The 22,234-nt window shown below is 37.3% G+C and overlaps 1 protein-coding gene across 1 annotated transcript in view; it reads left to right on the forward strand.

Moving 5' to 3' along the window:
• Positions 1-22,234, forward strand: part of LOC131409893 (phosphatidylinositol 3,4,5-trisphosphate 3-phosphatase TPTE2-like) — a 227,840-nt gene that overhangs the window by 169,655 nt on the left and 35,951 nt on the right. The window contains exons 1-2 of the mRNA XM_058547644.1: positions 12,350-12,439; positions 21,774-21,824. The gene's annotated coding sequence lies outside the window, so the exon portion shown is untranslated. Of the gene's footprint in view, positions 12,440-21,773; positions 21,825-22,234 lie in introns of the transcript that reaches the window.

A 22,234-nucleotide genomic window follows, 5' to 3' on the forward strand; every position in this document is an offset into this window, starting at 1 on the left:
ATTGCCACTCCAGATCAGAAAGAAAATGACAAGCACCCAGAAGTTAATCCTGAAGGCACAGAAATTTACAATCTAAATGACAGAGAATCCAAAATAGCTATCATAAAAAATCTGAACGAGTTACAAGAAAACTCCAAAAGATAGTTCAATGAAATCGGGAATAAAATTAATGAACAGAGGGCATTCTTCACAAAAGACATTGAAACTATAAACAGAATTTGGGGGGGCCAGCCCAGTGGCATGGTGGTTAGGCTCACATGCTCCACTTCCATGGCCTGGGGTTCATGGGTTTGGATCCCAGGTGGGGACCTACACACTACTCATCAAGCCATGCTGTGATGGCATCCCACATAAAAAAGAGGAAGATTTGCAACAGATGTTAGCTCAGAGCCAATCTTCCTCACACACACACACACACACACACACACACACACACAAACAATCAGAAATGTTGGAAATGAAAAACACAATGAATGAGATAAAGAAAAACCTGGAGTCCCCAAATAACAGAGATGATATTATAGAGAACAGAAATAGCAATTTATGGGACAGAAATATAGAAATGCTTTAGATGGAGGAGGAGAGAGAACTAAGACTAAAAAGAAATGAAGAAATACTCTGAAAAATATCCAACTCAATTAGGAAATGCAACATAAGGATGATAGGTATTCCAGTGGGAGAAGGGATGGAGAAAGGAGCAGAGAGCTTGTTCAAAGAACTAGTAGCTGAGAACTTCCCAAACATGAGGAAGGAGCTAGAATTACAAGTAAATGAAGCTAATAGAACTCCTAATTTCATCTGTGTAAAAAGACCTTCTCCAAGGCATATATTAGTAAAACTGGCAAAAGTCAATGACAAAGAAAAAATATTAAGGGTAGCAAGGCAGAAGAAAATAACCTACAAATGAACCTTTATCAGGCTTTCAGCAGATTTCTCAGCAGAAACCTTACAGGCTAGGAGAGAGTGTAATGATATATTCAAAATTCTGAAAGGCAAAAACTTCCATCCAAGAATACTCTATCCCACTAAAATATCCTTCAGATATGATGGAGAAATCAAAACTTTCCCAGATAAAGAAAAGATGAGAGAGTTCATTGCCACAAGATGCCCCCTACAAGAAATGATCAACAAGGCCCTCATACCTGAAAAAAAAAAAAAAAAAAAAAGGAAGAGTTTACAAAGCCTTAAGCAAGGAGATAAATAGGCAGACAAAATCAGAAAATTGCAGCTCTCTATCAGAATAGGTTATCAAACACTTAATTATAACATTAAAGATAAATGGAAGGAAAACATCAAAATAACTCATTTTAACCACAAACTTTCAACGCAAAACAGAATAAGGTATGACAACAGTAACTTAGATGGGGAAGAGGAAAGGGAGGGAACCTGCTTAGACAAAGGAAATAAGAGGTGATCAGAAAATGGACTATTTCATGTACGAGATCTTTTATACAAACTTCACAGTAACTCCAAAACACAAAATCAGAACAGAGATGCAAATGATAAATAAAGGTAAAACTGAGAAAATCATCATAGAGAACCACCAAACTGAATTGGCAGACCAAAATACATGAGACAAGAAACAAGGAAAATACAGAACAACCAGAAAACAAGTGATAAAATGGCAGCCATTAAGCCCTCATATATAAATAATCACTCTAAATGTAAATGGATTGAATTCTCCGATCAAAAGACACAGAATGGCTGGATGGATTAAATAACAAGACCTAACATATGCTGCCTCCAGGTAACACATCTCAGCTCCAAATACAAACATAGGCTCAGAGTGAAGGGATGGAAGATGATACTCCAAGCTAATGGCAAAGAAAAGAAAGCAGGCGTTGCCATACTTATATCAGACAAAGTAGATTCAACATAAAAAAGACAATGAGAGACAAAGAGAGGCAGTATATAATGATACAAGGGACACTACACCAAGAGGACCTAACACTTATAAATATATATGCACTTAAACTGGAGCACCAAAGTACATAAACCAACTATTAACAGACCTAAAAGGAGATATTAACAGCAACACAATAATAGTGGGGGACCTTAATACCCAACTTAAATCAATGGATAGATCATCCTTACAGAAAGTCGACAAGGAAATAGTGGAATTAAATGAAAAACTAGACCAGATGGACTTAATAGATACATATATAGAACACTCCATCCAAAAACATCAGAATACACATTCTTCTCAAGTGCACATGGAACATTCTCAAAGATAGACTATATGTTGGGAAACAAGGCAACCCTCAATAAATTTAAGAAGATTGAAATCATATCAAGCATCTTGTCCGACCATAATGCTATAAACTAGAAATCAACAACAAGAAAAAAAGCTGGGAAAGTCACAAATATGTGGAGACTAAATAACATGCTACTGAACAACCAATGGTTCATTGAAGAAATCAAAGGAGAAATCCAAAAATATCTGGAGACAAATGAAAATGAAATTACACCATACCAACTCATATGGGATGCAGCAAAAGTGGTCCTAAGAGGGAAATTCATAGCAATACAGGCCCACCTTAACAAACAAGAAAAATCTCAAATAAGCAACCTTAAACTAAACCTAACAGAACTAGAAAAAGAAGAACACACAAAGCCCAAAGTCAGCAGAAAGGGGGAAATAATAAAAATTAGAGCAGAAATAAATGAAATTGAAACCCAAAAAACAATAGAAAGGATCAACGAAACTAAGAGCTGGTTCTTTGAGAAGATAAACAAAAGTGACAGATCTTTAGCCAGATTCACTAAGAAAAAGAGACAGAAGGCTCAAATAAATAAAATTAGAAATGAAAGAGGACAAATTACAACAGATACCACAGAAATATAAAGGATTATAAGAGAATACTATGAAAAACTATATGCCAATAAATTGGATAATCTAGAAGAAATTGATAAATTCTTAGACTCATACAACCTCCCAAAACTGAACCAAGAAGAAATAGAGAATCTGAATGACCAATCACAAGTAAAGAGATAGAAACTAATCAAAAACCTCCCAAAAAAGAAAAGTCCAGGACCAGATAGCTTCTCTGGAGAATTCTACTAAACATTCAAAAAAGATTTAGTACCTATCCTTCTCAAACTATTCCAAAAAATTGAGGAAGATGGAACACTGCATAACAGATTTTATGAGGCCAACATCACCCTGATACCAAAGCCAGACAAGGACAACACAAAGAAGGAAAATTACAGGCCAATATCACTGATGTACCTGGATGCAAAAATCCTCAACAAAATATTGGCAAGCTGAATACAGCAATGCATCAAAAGGATCATACACCATGATCAAGTGGGATTTATACCAGGGACGCAGGGATCATTCAACATCTGCAAATCAATCAATGTGATACACCAAATTAACAAAATGAGGAATAAAAACCACATGATCATCTCAATAGATGCAGAGAAAGCATTTGACAAGATCCAACAATGATTTATGACAAAAACTCTCAACAAAATGTGTACAGAAGGAAAGTACCTCAACATAATAAAGGCCATATATGACAAATCCACAGCCAACATCATAGTCAATGGGGAAAAACTGAAAGCCATCCCTCTGAGAACAGGAGCAAGACAAGGGTGCCCACTCTCGCCCCTCTTATTCAACATAGTACTAGAGGTTTTGGCCAGAGCAATTAGGCAAGAAAAGGAAATAAAAGGTATCCAAATTGGCAATGAGGAAGCGAAAATCTTGCTGTTTGCAGACAACATGATTTTATCTATAGAAAATCCTAAAGAATCCACAGGAAAACTATTAGAAATAGTCAACAACTACAGTAAAGTTTCAGGGTACAAAATCAACTTATAAAAATCAGTTGCGTTTCTATACTCTAATAATAAACTAACAGAAAGAGAACTCAAGAATACAATCCCATTTACAATCGCAACAAAAAGAATAAAATATCTAGGAATAAATTTAACCAAAGAGGTTAAATTTGTGGTGAAAGACCTATACAATGAAAACTATGACATTATTGAAAGAAATCAATGATGACATAAGGCAATGGAAAGATATTTCACACACATGGATTAGAAGAATAAACATTGTAAAAATGTCCATACTACCTAAAGCAATCTACGGATTCAATGCAATCCCAATCAGAATCCCAATGACATTCATCACAGAAACAGAACAAAGAATCTTAAAATTCATATGGGGCAACAAAAGACCTGGAATAGCTAAAGCAATCCTGAGAAAAAAGAACAAAGCTAGAGGCATCAAAATCCCTGACTTCAAAATATACTACAAAGCTACAGTGATCAAAATAGCATGGTACTGGTACAAAAACAGACATACAGATCAATGGAACAGAATTGAAAGCCCAGAAATAAAACCAAACATATATGGACAGCTAATCTTTGACAAAGGAGCTGAGAACATACAATGGAGAAAGGGAAGTGTCCTCAATAAATGCTGCTGGAAAACTGGACAACCACACGCAAAAGAATGAAAGTAGACCGTTATCTTTTGCTATACACAAAAATTAATTCAAAATGGATTAAAGACTTGAAGGTAAGACGTGAAACCATAAAATTCCTAGAAGAAAATATAGGCAGTACACTCTTTGACATCGGTCTTCTCAGGATCCTTTCAAATACCATGTTTACTCAGACAAGGGAAACAAAAGAAAAAATAAACAAAAGGGACTTCATCAGACTAAAGAGTGTCTGCATGGCAAAGGAAACCAGGAACAAAACAAAAAGACAACCCACCAACTGGGAGCAAATATTTGCAAATCATATATCTGACAAGGGGTTAATCTCCAAAATATATAAAGAACTCATACAACTCGGCAATAAAAAAACAAACAACCCGATCAAAAAATGGGCAGAGGGTATGAGCAGACATTTTTCCAAAGAAGATATACAGATGGCCAGTAGGCACATGAAAAGATGTTCAACATCAGTAATCATTAGGGAAATGCAAATCAAAACTACAATGATATATCACCCTACACCTGTTAGAATGGCTATAATTACTGAGACAAAAAACAACAAATGTTGGAGAGAATGTGGAGGAAAGGGAACCCTCATACACTCTTGGTGGGAATTCAAACTGGTGCAACCACTATGGAAAACAGTATGGAGATTTCTCAAAAAATTAAAAATAGAAATACCATACGACACTACTGGATATTTATCCAAAGAACTTGAAATCAACAATTCAAAGAGACTTATGCACCCCTATGTTCATTGTAGCATTATTCACAATGACCAAGATGTGGAAGCAACTCAAGTGCCCATTGACTGATGAATGGATAAAGAAGAGGTGGTATATATATACAATGGAATACTACTCAGCCATAAAGAAAGACAAAATCGTCCCATTTGCAACAACATAGGTGGACCTGGAGGGTATTATGTTAAGCAAAATAAGCCAGACAGAGAAAGACAAATACCAGATGATTTCACTCATATGTGGAAGATAAACAAACACATGCACAAAGAGAACAGATTAGTGGTTACCAGAGGGGAAGGGGTTGGGGGGTGGGCATAAGGTGTAAAGGGGCACATATATATGGTGATTGGAAAATGATAATGTAAACCTGAAATTTCACAATGTTATAAACTATTATGACCTCAATAAAATAAAAATAAAAAATACAGAAAAGGAGTTAGAAAGTTAAGGAAAAAACCTACAGCTAGCATCATACTTGACAGTAAGAAACTTGAAGTTTTTCTGCTAAGATCAGGTACAAGGCAAGGATGTCCCCCTTCACTACTCTTTTTTGACATCATACTGTAAGTTCTAACTAATGCAATAAGAAGGAAATAAAAGTATGCAGGTTGGAACAGAAGAAATAAAACCATGATTGCATATGACACGATTGTCTGTGTAGAAAATCCAAAATAATTTACAAAGAAACTTCTGGAATAATGAGCAGTTATAGCAAGATTTCAGGATACAAGGTTAATATGCAAAAGTTTATATTAAAAAAAAATTTAAAAAATCCTTTATACCAGCAATGAATAATTGGAATGTAAAACAAAAAGCGCAACACCATTTACATAAGTACCAAAAAATTGAAATACTTAGGTATAAATCTAACAAAATATGTATAAGATCTATATGAGGAAAACTACAAAACTCTGCTGAATGAAGTCAAAGATCTAAATAAATGGGAAGATGTTCCATGTTCATGGATAGGAAGACTCAATATTGTTAAGATGTCAGTTCTTTCAACTTGTAGTTCAATGCAATCTGAATCAAAATCCCAGAAAGTCATTTTTTTTCCATATTGATGAACTAATTCTAAAGTTTATATGGAAAGGCAAAAGACCCAGAATAGCCAACACAATTTTGAGGAAGAAGAGCAAAGTCAGAGGACTGACAGTACCTGACTTAAGTCTTCCTATAAAGCTACAGTAATCAAGGTAGCATGGTATGGGTGAGAGAATACACAAGTAGATCAAAGATCAGAATAGAGAGCCCAGAAATAGGCCCACACAAATATAGACAACTGGTCTTTGATAAAGGAGCAAAGGCAATCCAGTGGAAAAAGGATAGTCCTTTCAACAAATGGTACTGGAACAACTGGACAGCCATATGCAAAACAAAAAGAATCTAGACACGGACTTTACACACTTCACAAAAATTAACTCAAAATGGATCACAGACCTAAATATAAAATGCAAAACCATAAAACTCCTAGAAGATAACACAGGAGGAAAACTGGATGACCTTTGATACAGCAACGACTTTATATACAACACCAAAATGAAAATCATGAAAGAAAATACTGATAACTGGATTTCATTGAAATTTAAAACTGCTCTGCGAAAGACACTGTCAAGAGAATGAGAGGACAAGTCAGCCACAGACTGGAAGAAATTATTTGCAAAAGACACATCTGATAAAGGACTTTTATCTAAATATACAAAGAACTCTTAAAACTCAACAATCAGAAAAAGAATTACCCAATTAAAAAATGGACAAAAGATCTGAAGAGACACCTCACCAAAGAAGATATACAAATGCCAAATAAGCATATGAGAAGATGCTCACCATCATATGTCACTCAGGAATTTCAAATTAAAACAATAAGATGTTCTGCCCTCAGCAGAAAATAAAGGAGCTAATAGACTTGAGATCTGTCCCCTACCCTCTAGAGCTCCACCACCATGGGAGGCTGGTGTCCCAAACCCAAACCCCATCATGCTGGAGGGAGCCCCTGCCTCAGGCATGCAGTTAGTTAACCCCATCTGAGGAGAAGGAAAGACATCCATGAAGCATGAAGAGTAAGGAGGTGGTGGAGGAACTTGAAATCAGAAAATTAGATGGGAAAAGAGGGATGGGTACCTACAAACTACCGTTGAATTTGAAGTAAATGTAATCACAAAAGGCATTTATACATTGGGGGTAAGTTCAGTAGCAGAGAAATGTTTTTAAATCTTGATCCATTAAGGATTCTTTTATAGGCCTAAGAATTTTATTACTATCATGTAAAGCCTCAATTCTAGGCAAAAATGAAATATTTTCCAAATAACCAAATTATATGTGAATTTATAGGGTTCAACCGTTTTATAAGTTATAGAGAAATTTTAGCTAATTTGAATGAAAAAAGTAAGTCTATGAAGTCACATGGTGTTTGATCATGTACATTTTAATCCTTTGGCTCGGATTGGAATGAATTGACATCAGTAACCACTGAGGAAGTCACCAATGAAAAGTGAGTTTATATGTACATATGTAAAGATACACACACACAGAGATTCAATACAGAGTTTCTTGGACACTCAAGTGTTGGCAATGTCAGCTTTTGTGTGTAACATTCTTTCTTTGTTGGATCTAGCTGGATAAAAGTGGAATAAGTCAGAAGAGGGAGACTTCTTCCTCCTATCTGAGTGACTAGCAGCCAAAACTCTTAGAAAACTCCATCAGATTGCCTGTGTATAAGACTCTACTAGAATGGGCTGTATTAATTTGCTAGGGCTGCCATAACAAAAAATCACAACCTGAGTGGTTTAAACAACAGAAATTTATTTTCTCAGTCCTAGAGGCTAGAAGTTGATGTCACGGTGTCAGCAGGGCTGGTTCCTTCTGAGGGCTTAAGGAATAATCTATTCCATGCCTCTCTCCTGGCTTCTGGTGGTTACTGTCAATCTTGGTCATTCCTTGGTGTGTAGAATCATCGCTCCAATCTCTGCCTTAATCTTCCCATGACATTCTTCCTGTGTGTACGTCTGTGTCCAGATTTTCCCTTTGTCTAAGGGACACTAGTCATATTGGATTAGGAGCCCACCCTAAACCAGTATGATCATACCTTAACTAATTACATCTGCAGCAACCCTAATTCCAAATGAGGTGACATTCTGAGTTACAGGGGATGGCACTTCAACATATGAATTTTGATGGGACAATATTCAACCTATAATATTGGCAAGTGAAGAGAGATTTCTATTTGGAAGCAAGGAGAATGAGAGCAGTGTGTCAGTGGATGGCAACACAGAGTATCTTTAACACTCTTTCTGAGTCATCTCACAGTAGCATCTGTAGGTAACTCTTTATCTTTTTTGGATCCATTTGGATAAAAAAGCAATAAGTCATAAAAGGAATGCTTCTTCCCCTAAGTATGCTTGTCACCCTTAATTAGTAGCAGCCAAAACCCTTAAGCTATCAGATTGCCCATGTATGAGACTCTACTAGAGTGGGCCAAGAGAAGACAGAATCGTATTTGGAGCAAGGAGAAGGTAGCAGTGGACAGAGAGCAGTGGAGCCCTCAGCAGAAAAGAATGGAGTTAATAGAGCCTGGATGTGTCCGTGACCCTCCAGAGTTCTGCCACCATGTGAGGCTGGTGCCCAGACTTAGGGCACTAAGGAGCCCCTACCTTAGCCTGCAGTTACTTGACCCTGAGGGTCAGAAAAGACATCTATGATGGTGACAGTGAGGAGGTGATGGAGGAGCTTGAGAATCAGGAATTAAACGGGAGAAGAGGGATGGGTACCTACAAACTGAAGTGGAATTTGAAATAAATTCTACCACAAAAGGCTGTTACACACTGGGGTTAGAGTAATTGTAAAAAACTTTACTTGTATCTTGATGCATTAACTATTTACAGGCCTAAGATTTTCATTACCACCTATATAAAGCCTCATTTCTAATAAAAACTGACAAACCAGGTTTAATTTAGTGATATATACATGAATTTTTTTTTTTACAAGTGGATCAGAGTTTATTAAGTAGGGAGTGGAGAAGGTGCAGCACAAATAGAAGTATGCAACACCCAAACTGACCTGAACCTGAGATTCCTGAAAAAAATCTGTCGGTTACACAACTGGCCATTTCGTCCCCCATTGACACAGGGGCTTGGCGGGGGAGATGAGGGAATAAATCCAGTGGCAGGACCGGTGGTTGCTCTTGGGCTGGGAATAATCTCCGCAGAGCTTTCAAGGCCAGGCCAGGCTCAGGTCGAGACTTCGTAGCTGATGCAGCCGGACCCAGCAAGGTGGCTGCAAGTGAGAAGCTGTGGGTGGCGATCTGGGTGCACATCATGAGCTCGGAGCACTGGCTCTGCCCGGGGGGAAGCAGTAGAGGCCATGGGTGAGGGCAGCCACTGTGCCCAGGAGCCTGTGGGGACCGGTGGGTTCTCGAAGGTCCTGGGAAGGACCTTTTCCTTGAAGCTCTCTGGAGTGCTGTAGACACTGAGGCTAAAGCCCTCAATGACTGGAGGCTGCGATGGTTCAAAGGCGCCTCCGAAGTCACAGGGCCCCGAGTCCGCGTGTCCCAGGCAACAGCATTAGGAGAAAATAGGGACGCTGAACTCCGTCTCCTCTATATGTGAATTTGTAAAAATCAACCAGTTCATAAGTGTAAAGTAATTACAGCTATTTGAATGAAAACAAGTAAGTCTAAAATTAAAACATGGTATCTGAACATGTACCTTTTTAATCCTTTAGCACTGCTCTGAACGCATCAACATCAAAAACCTGTGAGGGAGCTGCCAATGAAATGTGAGATATAAATGAATAAATATATATCTTTTTATATATACATGTGTATTTATATACTTATATCAACACAGACATACAAACACACATACACAAACATAAATACAGTGAAAGAAAGAGAGATAAAATTTCCAAATTCATTCTTAGGAGTATCCATGACAGTACACTGTCTTTGACACTGTTTCTAAATCTTCTTACTATAGCACCTGTAGGTAACTTTTTATCTTTTTTGGATTTAGTTGGATAAAAGAGGAACAGGTCATAAGAGGAATGCTTTCTCCTCCTAGTAGCTACCACCCAAAACTCTTAGGAAATTTCCAGAGTGCTCCAATTAGGAGCATTCCGTGTTTGAGATTCTACAGATTGAGTGAAAGGAGGACAGGATCCTATTTAAGGCAAGGAGGAGGAAGCAGTGGACAGGCAGCAGAGGAGCCCTCCACAGAAAGAAAGGAGCTAATAGACCTGGGATCTGTCCATGACCCTCCCGAGTTCTGCCGCTCTGTGAGGCTGGTGCCCCAGACCCAAACCCACCATCCTATGGAGGGAGCCCCTAACTCAGGCCTGCAGTCACTTGACCCTGTCTAAGGGCCAGGAAAAACAGCCATGATAGATGAAAGTAAGGGGATGAAGGAGGGACTTGAGAAGCAGGAAATTAGGTAGGAGAAGAGGGATGCATACCTGCAAATTGAAGTTGATTTTGAAATAAATTCCACCACAGAAGGCTGTTAGACCTTCAGCCAGGTTCAGTAGTAAAGAACTGTACTTAAATCTTGAGTCATTAACTTTTTTGATAGGTCTAAAATATTCATTACAAGCATATATAGCATCATTTCCAGGGAAAAGGAGATATCAGATTCCAAATAACAAATTTACATGTGAATTTTCAAAGAGTCAACTGGTTGATAAATTCAAGAGTAATTGTAGCTAATTTGAACTAAAAAAAGTAAGTCTAGAAGTCATGCGGTGCCTTACTATGTGTGTTTTTAATCCTTTAGCTCTGGCCTGCCTGAATTGACAACAGGAATTTCTGATGAAACCGCCAATGAAATGTGAGATATAAATAAAGACAGATAGATATACACAGAAATATATGTGTGTGTGTATATAAATATACACACACATAAATACAGAGAGGGAGAGATATTGAGATTTGGAGGTTCATTTTCAGGAGCATGCATGACGTTACAGAGTGTCTTTGACACTAGTTGCATAAAAGAGAAATAGGTCATAAGAGGGATGCTTCTTACCCCTAATCTGTTTGTCACCCTTAGTAGCAGCCAAAACCCTTAGGAAACTATCAGATTGCCCATGTATAAGACTCTGCTAAAGCAGGCCCAGAGAGGAGGGAAACCTATTTGGAGCAAGGAGCAGTACTTCTGAAGGGGTTCAGGAGTAAAGAAACGTACATGAACTTGATTCACTAAGTTGTTTTTCCTAGGACTACGACTTTCATTACAAACGTATAAAGCCTCATTTCTAGGGAAAAATTAAATATCAGTTTCAAATAACTGATTAAAATGTTATTTTTTAGGACAACTAGATTACAAATTATAGAATAATTGTAGCTAATTAGTGCTTAAAAATAAGTCTAGAGAGACATGTGAAGTCTTACTATGTGCATTTTTAATCCTTTAGCTCTGACTCAAGTGAGTTGAAAGATGTAACCCGTGTTAGAGACGTCAATGAAAGGTGAGCTATAAATATACATATAGAGAGAGGTGGGGGGTATTGAGATTTGTGAAATCTGATTAGTTATTAAATGGAGTCCTTGTTTCAGGCAGTTATTGGAATCCTAACCAAGGAAGAGAAAGGATATCCATGATACGTGACAAGTAGAAAGTGGTGGAGGGACCCAGGTTCCAAATAACTGACATATAATTTTTTAGAGTTCCATTGGTTTATAAATTGTGGAGCAATTGTACCTAATTTCACCCAAAACAGTAAGTCTACAAAGTCACTTGGTTCTGACTATGTACATTTTCAGTCCTTCACACTGGCCTGAATAAACTAATATCAAAAGTCGGTGACTGCTATCTTACCTGTCAATGAAGGTGCCGTCGAAGACTACTGATGTCATTTATTTGGGTCAGTGCTATATATATCAATTGAGAGAGAGAGAGAGAGAAAGACAGAGAGACACAGAGAGACAGAGACAGAAAGGCAGAGATAGAGAGAAAGAGAAAGGGTGATTTGCAAAATTCAGTCTTGGAAGTATCCGTGGGAACACAGAGTTTTCTGGACAATCATTCTAAAACTCTTTCTAAAAAATTAGGTCTTCCAGTGAACCAAGTCATGTTTACTCTATCCTTTAGATTCAAAGAATTCTTTTTGTTGAAATAAATTTTTCACATCACTGGTCCATGTAGCACATCTCTAATGATATATTATTGCATTTGTTGGCGGTTCAAGTATAAAGGAACAACTCGCCAGGCTCGATAATGGTAAAGAGGACGTTGACTTCGATCTGACTTGGTAAGTCAGTTTGGAGTTTGGAGGGAGGGAGCCATCGGTGGATCTCTTATCTTTGCGAAGATAGGGCTTGTGTTGAGGCGAGAAAGAAACAGGAAAATTATGGAAAGGTATCTAAATGTTTGGGAGGGAGGGTACACAATAATGACTCTAATTGAATTTGCAGATAAGTACTAGGTGTGAAAAAAAATAGTTCCACATACTCACAAATAAATGTTCTTCTAGTTTGAAGATGTGAAAATATCCTTAGTAGATAATTTTATTACAGAGTTTCTTTCTTAACAGAGGATTGCAGAATGCTACTTACTCTTCGATTGTGTTCCTCTCCTGTTTTTCCTGGATATATTCTGATTCTTGGTTTTGTTGACTTTGTCTATGAGCAAACGGGACGGATAGCAAAAAGCGAACATGTTTTGCTGATTAAAGCTCTCTTTAGGCTCATTGGAATTTTATTAATTTTGACTTGTTTCTGGGTAATCTCACTGAGAGTACTTCCTACTGCACTGATCTGAAGGCATTTTTACCATGTACTCACGGCAAGGAAACGAGACATTCTTAAAATGGCATGTGTCTGAACTGCAGAAATATTCATGAGATTTTTCTCCTGCTTGTCTCTTGGCCGGTTATTTAACCATTCACCAGCTTGTGCCGGTGTTGGAGAGTGAGTAGTGCTGAACAGGATATTCACTGGTCACGGCTACAGTTTTTTGTTGTCTAGACAAAGACCATATGGAAAAGAGAGAGGTGACCAATGAATACAAATTGTTCTTCAAATTACCTGTGAATTTCCGTTTTCTATGACTTTTTTCATTCATGGGCCATCATTGAAGAGTTCATTCTGCCACTTAATTGAATTTTATGTCTGCATATTAGCTGTAGATTTTCTGCAATGAGGCTGCCCAGGGCTGGGGCAAAATTTGAATAGATTGAGCAAGGCAAGCATTTCCTTCTTCTTACCCCCTCCAAACAAAATAAAGTGGTTTTGTGTGTATGTTTTTTTTCAATTATAGATGCTTCTTGTATAGATACAAGTGGCGTTTGCATTCATCCCTGTGAGAAACACTGGTGTTTCAGACTAGGGGCATGGTTTTCAATTTGGAGTTTGACCTGGAAACAATGCTTGGCTTTGACATCTAATATTCACTGGACACTCACGAGTCACTAAACCTCTTGAAACTTTAGATCATTCACTTGTAAACTGTAAACATAATGCTATCTACAGTATCTATCTGCTTGGTCTTGTATAGTAAAAAACTAATAATAAAGGTAAAGTAGTATGTGTGAAAGTGCTTTTAAAGCTCTAAAGCACCATAAATAATTTCTATGCTAAAAACCAAAAATAACACAAAAGTTCATTATTAGGAAAGTCAGAAAATACAAACAAGCAATAAATTCACCCATAAATAGCCATTCTTAATTTTTGTTATATGCCTTTCCAGTTCTTTAGGGATACACATTTTTTGTTTATGGGTATGGTATCATACCTTCTTTTTCAAACTAACCTTATTACTTAATGACATATCACATATTTCCATGTTAATAAATATACATATGCACTTACAACATTATAGATATTTTCATTTCAGATTTTTTATTCTTGCCTGAAGTCCTGCCAATAGCTGACTTCATTTTTAAATTTACAACGTTATTTTTTTATTTTTATTTTTTGAGGAAGATCGACCCTGAGCTAACATCTGCCAATCCTCCTCTTTTTCCTGAGGAAGACTGGCCCTGGGCTAACATCCATGCCCATCTTTCCTCTACTTTATATGGGACCGCCACCACAGCATGGCTTGACAAGCGGTGCATCGGTGCGCGCCCGGGATGCGAACTGGCGAACCCCGGGCCACCGCAGCGGAGCGCACGCACTTAACCGCTTGTGCACCGGGCCAGCCCCCTACAACATTATTTTTAACAGCTGTATAATACTTGGTGTATCGTGCCATTATTTATTTAAATAGTCAGATATCACTGGACCTTTAAATTGTTTACAACTTTTTACTGTTTCAGAAAGTGATGAATGTCTTTGAGACCAAATCTCTGTATATTGTTATTTCCTTATGATAAGTTCTCAGAAGTGGAAATTCTCTGTCAAAGGAATGCTTGTGAGGCTGTTGATGTTGACATGCCCTCCCACAGCAAGATGCCAAAGTGTATGTTTCCTCCCTCCCTGCAAGTTTCATAGAACTTGAATTTCATTGTTTGCAAACTACCTTTGCCCATTTAAAATGAGGATGTTTATCTCTGTCATTGGATTGAAAAGTTAAATGTATCCATCCTTTTTATATCATATATAGGGCAGGTAATTTTTCCCAGGTTGTCTAGCTTTTCACTATATAGAAGTTTATAATCTTTTTTTTTTTCTGGTGAGGAGGATTCCCCCTGAGCTAACATCTGTTGCCAGTCTTCCTCTTTTTTTCCTTCATGTGAGCCGCTGCCACAGCATGGCCACTGATAGACAAGTGATGTAGGTCTGTGCCCAGGAACCCAACCCAGGCCACCGAAGCGCCGTGCGCCAAACTTAACCACCAGGCCACCGGGGCTGGCCCATAGTTTATAATCTTCATGCATTTGAATACATCTCTACTTTCTGTTATGATTTATGCCTTTAGTGTCATACTTAGAAAGTCTTTCTCTACCCAAGATTTTAATATATTCACCAAGATTTCTTCTTCTGTGTTTTAAATTTATTTTCTACATTTGAATAAAACATCTGCCCAGACAGAATTTATTTTGCATTCAGGTATAAAATGTAGGAATCTACTTTTCTGCCAAGTGGCTACCTAGTTTTGCCAACATCAAAATTGCATCCCCTCCATTGTCCTTGCCCCATTTTAGTGATCTCTCATTGCACTTATCACCTCATAACTTACTATGTTATTTACTTATTTATTATATTTATGGTCTGTCCTCATCACAAGAATGCAAGCCTCATGAAGGAAGAAATTTTGTCCATTTTGTTAACTGCTGTATCTCTGGTGCCTAAAACAGTACCATGGTACATAGTAGGCACTCACTGACTTTGGCTGAATGAATGAATGTATTATTGAAAAATTTATATCTTCTTTAGTGATTTTTAAATCTCTGTTTTATTTTGAATCTTTACGTACTGGGTCTGTTTCCAGAATCTATTTTATTCCATTGTTTTACCAGCCTTTTGATTACAGCACACTTTTCACACATTAACAGCACAGTAAATGTTTTTTAAAAACTTAAACTACAGTTTATGTATAATGAATTTTATTCATTGTGTGGCAATTCTATGAGTTTTGACTAATATGTACATTTGTGTAACCACTACCATAATCATGACACAGAAAAATTCTATCATCTCTTTAAAATTTCTCAAGTCCTTTTGTGTTCAACCCTTCGCCCAAACCCAGCCCCTGGCCATCACTGATCTGTTTTCTGTCCCTATAGTTTTACCTTTTCCAGAATGTCATTGAATAGAATTGAAGTATGTAGCCAATTGAAATTGGCTTCTTTCACATAGCATAATGCATTGGAGATTCATCCATATGAATTCATGTATCAGTAGTCTGTTTCTTTTTCTTGCTGAGTAGTATTCCATTGTATGAATATACTGTATTTTCTTATCCATTCACCCATTGATGGACATTTGGATTATTTCCAGTTTTGGCCTGTATGAATGATGTGGCTATGAACATTTGCGTACAAGTCTTTATGTGGGTGTAAGTTTCATTTATCTTGGTTAATGCTGAGGAACAGGATTGTTGAATCTTATGGTAAAGTGTATGTTTAATTGTGTAAGAAACAGTTTCTGAAATGGCTGTACTGTTTCACATGTGTGAGGGTTCTGGTTGCTCTGCATCCTCGCCTGTACTTGGTATTGTCCTTCTGTTTCGTTTTGTTTTGTTTTTTAAGACATTGTAATAGGTGAGTAGAGGGGTCTCATTGAGACTTGAAATCGTATTTTCATTGTGACCAATGATGTTGAGCATCTTTTCTCATGCTTACTTGCTATCTATCGATTTTCTTTGGTGAAATGTCTGTCCAAATTTTTGGCCTGTTTTTAAACTTTTTTTCCTTGCTGTTGAGTTTTGAGAGTTCTTTATATGTTCTGCATACAAGTCCTTTATCAGATAAATGTTTGCAAATATTTTCTCCCAATCTGTAGCTTGTCTTGTCTTTTTTTTGTTTTCTGCACAGCAGAAATTTTTAATTTTGATGAAATTCAGTTTTTTCTTTCATGATTGTGTTTTTGGTGTCCTAAGAAATGTTTTTCTAACCCAAGGTCACGAATATTTTCTCCTATAAATTTCATAGTTTTAGGTTTTACATTTAGGTACATGGATCCATTTTGAGTTAATTTCTGTCTATGTTGTGTGATACAGGTTGAGGAGCATTCTCTTTGCATTTGTATGTCCAATAATTCCACTCCAATTTCTTGTAAGACTATTTTTTTCTCCATTGACTTACCTTTGCATCTTTGTTGAAAATCAGTTGATCAAATAGGAGAGTCTATTTCTGGATTCTATTCTGTTCTACTGTTCTCTGTGTCTATTCTTTCTTCTATACTACACTGTCTTGATTATTTAACATTATAGTAAGTCTTTAAATCAGGTAGTGGTATCACTTTGCCTTTCCATATAAATTTTAGAATCAGGTTGTCAATATCTACAAAAATTTTTTTAATTGAAATTTTGTTGAATCTATAGATTGGTTTGAGGAAAAGTGACATCTTAACAATATTAACTCTTCTAATCTATGAACATGGTACATCTCTTATCTTTAGATTTCTTCTTCTTTCATCATGTTTTGTAATTTTCAGTGTACAGATCCTGCACATATTTTGTTAATTTATACCAAAGTATTTCGTGGGTTTTGGTGCTAATGTAAATGGTGCCGTTGCTTAAATTTCCATTTTTCAGTTGTTCATTGCTAGTATATAGAACTATAATTGAATTTTTTATATTGACCTTTTATCTGGTAACTTTATTAAACTCACTTATTAGTTCCATTAGCTTCTTTGTAGATTCCTTGGGATTTTCTAGGTAGACAAGCATATCGTCTACAAATAGGGAGAGTTTTATTTCTTCCTTTCCAATCTATATGCCTTTTGTTTCCTTTTCTTGTCTTATTGCATTGACTAGAACCTCCAATACAATTTTGAATAGAAGAGTGAACTGACATATTGAATTCCTAATCATTGGAAGAAAACATTTAGTCTTTCACCATTAAGAATGATATTAGCCACGGGTTTTTTGTAAATGCCCATTGTCGGGTTAAGGAAGTTCCCTTCTATTCCTAGTTCACTGAAAGTTTTTATTATGAATGGATGTTAAATTTTTTGAAAAAAAATTTTTTACGTCTATTGAGATGACCATGTTTTATTTTCCTTAGTTTATTGACATGATAAATTACATTAATTTTAGAATGTTGAAGCATACTTGAATTCCTGGAACAAACCCCCCTTGGTCATGACATATTTTTTTATGTTGCTGGATTCAGTTTGCTAATCTTTTGTTAAGGATTTTTGCAACTATATTCATGAGGGATATTCGTTGGTAATTTTCTTGTCATATAATGTCTTGACTGGTTTTGCTGGTCTAACAGCGATCGGGTAATCAGGGTAATGCTGGTCTCCTAAAATGAGTTTGGAAATAGTCCTCTTCTATTTTCTGGAAGAGTTTGTTTAGAATTGGTATTATTTCTTCCTTTAAAAATGAATAGAGGGCCGGCCCCATGGCTTAGCGGTTAAGTGCACACGCTCCGCTACTGGCAGCCCTGGTTCGGATCCCGGGCGCACACCGACGCACTGCTTCTCCGGCCATGCTGAGGCCGCATCCCACATACAGCAACTAGAAGGATGTGCAACTGTGACATACAACTATCTACTGGGGCTTTGGGGAAAAAAAAAAGGAGGAGGATTGGCAATAGATGTTAGCTCAGAGTGGGTCTTCCTCAGCAAAAAGAGGAGGATTAGCATGGATGTTAGCTCAGGGCTGATCTTCCTCACACACACAAAAAAATGAATAGAATTCTTGAGTGAAGTCACCTGGGCTTGGATTTTTTGTTGTTGGAAAGTTTTAAACAAGTTCAATTTCTTTAGAAGGTATATTATCTTTTGAACTATTCAGGTTATCTATTTTTTCTTGAGCAAATGTTAGTAGTTTCTGTCTTTCAAGCAATATCACCATTTAATCTAAGTTGTCATATATGGCACCTTTTTAATTTCTGTAGTGATAAAATGCAATTAAATACTTTGTATGTGAGTACTCTCCCTTTGCAATGGTTTTATTACATTGTGGTCAGAAAATGTAGCCTGCATAATTTTTATGTTTTAGAGTACATTGAAGTTTTTTGTATCTTATTCCAGGATGAGTTTCTTTAAATATCGCATACGAGTTCTTTAAATATGTGTTTCCTGCACAATAGAAATTATTTCAATATATATATTTAAGAATGGATAGTATTTGGCCAGAGACGCTCAGATCCTATCCTTGCTACCAACACTCCCTAGGGAAGTACATACCCTGAGGACCAAGCCATGCGGAAGACACTCCTAGGTACTTTCGTGCTTCCTCTCCAAACCCCAGTAGAGAATTCTAATGAGCTAACTTAGGTTGGAATCAGATCTGAAGCCTGACTCTACTCTCTTCAACCTGAGTTTACACTATAATCTAGGAATGTTGCTTTGTGTCTTGTGGATAGTCTGGGGGGAAAATCCCGAGCCCTAGAATGAGAGCGGGAAGACCAAAGAATCACCCCAGTGCCCTTAGTGCTTTGAGTGTGGCCACATGCCTCCTCCAGCCTCTGCAGAGAGAAATGTGTTCAGTGGAAAAGACAATACCTGACCCCAATACAGATCCCACCCCTTTTCAACATGGTCTTGTTAGTGTCCTATAGAGTCTGCCTTCTATCAATATAAGATGTCTTGGTCATAGCTAATATTTTTGCTTTGAATTCAACTTTGATATTAATATTACAACTTTCAATGTTTTGAGATTTAACATTTGCTTCTCATATCATTGTCCATCTCTTTATTTTCTATAATTTTATTTATTTATTTATTTATTTTTTCCCCCAAAGCCCCAGTAGACAGTTGTATGTCATAGCTGCACATCTTTCTAGTTGCTGTATGTGGGACGCGGCCTCAGCATGGCCGGAGAAGCGGTGTGTCGGTGCGCGCCTGGGATCTGAACCCGGGCCGCCAGCAGCGGAGCGCGCGCACTTAACCACTAAGCCACGGGGCCAGCCCCTATCTCTTTATTTTCAAACTATCATTTTAATTTAGTTTTTGTCTCTTGTACAGAACATATAGTGCATTTAGTTTTTTAAACTTATCTGAGAGTATTTGCCAATATTTAATATGAGAGTAATGGGTTTGTATTTGTTATCATTTCTGGTATGTTAGGTTTTCTTTGCTGTCGTCTTACTTTGTTTTCTGTATTAAACACTTCTTGATATTTTCTCTTTAAATTTTTCTACGTTTTGCTATCAATTAGTTTGTATTCCTTTCAATTTTTAGTGACATGAAAGTTATAAACCTATTTTTTGAGATCATAATTATACCTTTGTTTCTCCACCAATATCCAGATTAAAACTGGACTTGTACCTGGGAAAGAGAAGAAATGAGACATGCTTTTATTTCTATCTTCCTACAAACCTTAAATCCTAAATGGTGTGAGAAAACCTGCAAATTTAAATCCATACTATTATCAAGAATTTTAGATTATTTATCTCGCTTTTAGAATCATTTGTTTACATTTCCATGTGCTCCATTAACAATGATTACTTAGACTTAGTCCTGAATTTGTATGATGTTATTTCTTAACCTTTTCTCTATGAGGTATCTTTCTTCTTCCTGCCTTCTTCATCTTGATTTATTGCTCAGTTGGCCCGAGCGCTTTGAGTCATTGTGTTTAGGAAAGGTGCGTGGCTGCTATGCTTTCAGTTGCTGCATGTTGGGGAGTATCTGTCTGTTGCTCCCAAATATGAACAGCACTTTTCCTGGATATAGAATTATTGAGTCACAGTCCTTTCGCTGCAAACTCTACACACCTTGTTTGAAGTTCCGTTTACATAGCACACTCTTTTTAAAAAATCTCAACTGTATATTTACTTGGGGTAGTTTTGGGAGGCACTGAAAGAGATAGGAGGGGCTAAAGCCATCTCAAGTCATACCTTTGTGCCCCCATGATTCTGTCAGGCACGGTTCTGTATGTTCACTTTGTCAGGCAAGTTCAGATTTATTATAACATTTCTGTGCTATCTAGAGATGCAGTAGTCTGTGTGGGATGAGAAGGGCCTTGTATTAAGAGAATGGCAACCTCAGGGGAGAATTCACCTCGTTTGGCCAATCAGTTCTCCATCCACATCAGCCTCAGCTCCCTAAGCCTGGGCAGAGGTGGTGGGTGCAGGTGGAGGAGGGAGACAGTGGGAGTGGGGAGCTCTTTTACCCCAGGTTAGCCTAACAGTATTCATCTGTGGCCAATTTGGGCAGTGCCCTAGTTCTGTTCATCATCCATCATCTCCATTCTTCAGTCTTGGGCGCAGGCTACGAGCACTGCCTTGGGATTGACCCCACTTGGGGTGGAATTTGCGTCCTGTGTTGGAGGCTTCAGCAGGGCATGAAATTGCTCCCCAACGGCTGCCTTGTCTCTGGCCATGGGGTACAAAGAGGCGTAACTGCAGGCTTCATTACAGAGGCTCCTCTTCCTTCTTCTGTTAATGGAAGGAGCCCAGTCTCTAGGTTCTTTCTCCTTTTAAATGTGTCTCACTAAAATTCCTTACCTCCAAAGTACACTTGCAACTCCAAATGTGACTCTCATTAATGACTAACTGTCATATTCACGGGGTGTCTTGTTTCAAGAGATGAATATTACAGGACAAGATGGGTGCTCCCTACCCATCCCTGAAGCCCCTTCTTTTATTGCTGTGGCAACAGGTCTGCCAAGGTTTGATGACTTGCCCAGGATCCCACAGCTCATTCACGGGAGAGCTAGAACACAGGTCTCTTCTACCACACCCTTCTGTCTCCATGCTGTGTTGCTTTAGTTGATGACCCCAAGTTTAATATTACCATAAAGGTGGGGTTGGGGCTTTATAGGCAAGGGAAATGTTACTCAACATCCAAAGTTTAGTGTTTTATTCACATATATTCCAAATATGAAAGTTAAAAAAATCATGAAGCAGAAAGGTGAAAATTTTAGTTATTAGTAAAAAGCACTTTGTTATGCAACTTCTGAAGAATTTTCTTTTAAAATTATACTTATACAGGCCTTTGTTTCTGGGCTAAATTCATATTATATGTTAAAAGAAATCTGTGATAAACTTGAAAACTCTGGAATGTTATTTTTACTTCTTTTTGCAGCCGAAAGTGTAAGAGAATTGTTCACCCAATTGTATCATCCTTCATATTAAGGTATGTGAGACTCTAGAAAAGGAGGTAATTAAACATGTATCCATTTAATATCAATATTTTTTAATGAGAAAGGAGCTAGGAGTGAAAAAAAGCATTTCTGCTCTCAGTATGTTGCTGACTAGCCCCTGTGCCCTGTTTAATGTAATCTAATTTATCTTGGAATTTTAGTTTAAGCTGAACATTATGAATTGCAAAGAAATGGCATTTACCTAAGTCTAATAGTAACGTATTAATATGTTTTTTCTACCTGGAAAAGTAAAAATAATGAAGCATGCACTTTAAAATATTCTATAATTATAAGTAAAGTGTTTTATAAAATACCTTATTTGTCTAGAATTACTCCTTAATTCTGGAAGCATTCTACTTAGGCTTCTTCTCTACATGATGGTAAGATTTTGTACTATCATACA

The sequence above is a fragment of the Diceros bicornis genome, chromosome 9 (assembly GCF_020826845.1).
Source record: "Diceros bicornis minor isolate mBicDic1 chromosome 9, mDicBic1.mat.cur, whole genome shotgun sequence".
Lineage (NCBI taxonomy): Eukaryota > Metazoa > Chordata > Mammalia > Perissodactyla > Rhinocerotidae > Diceros > Diceros bicornis.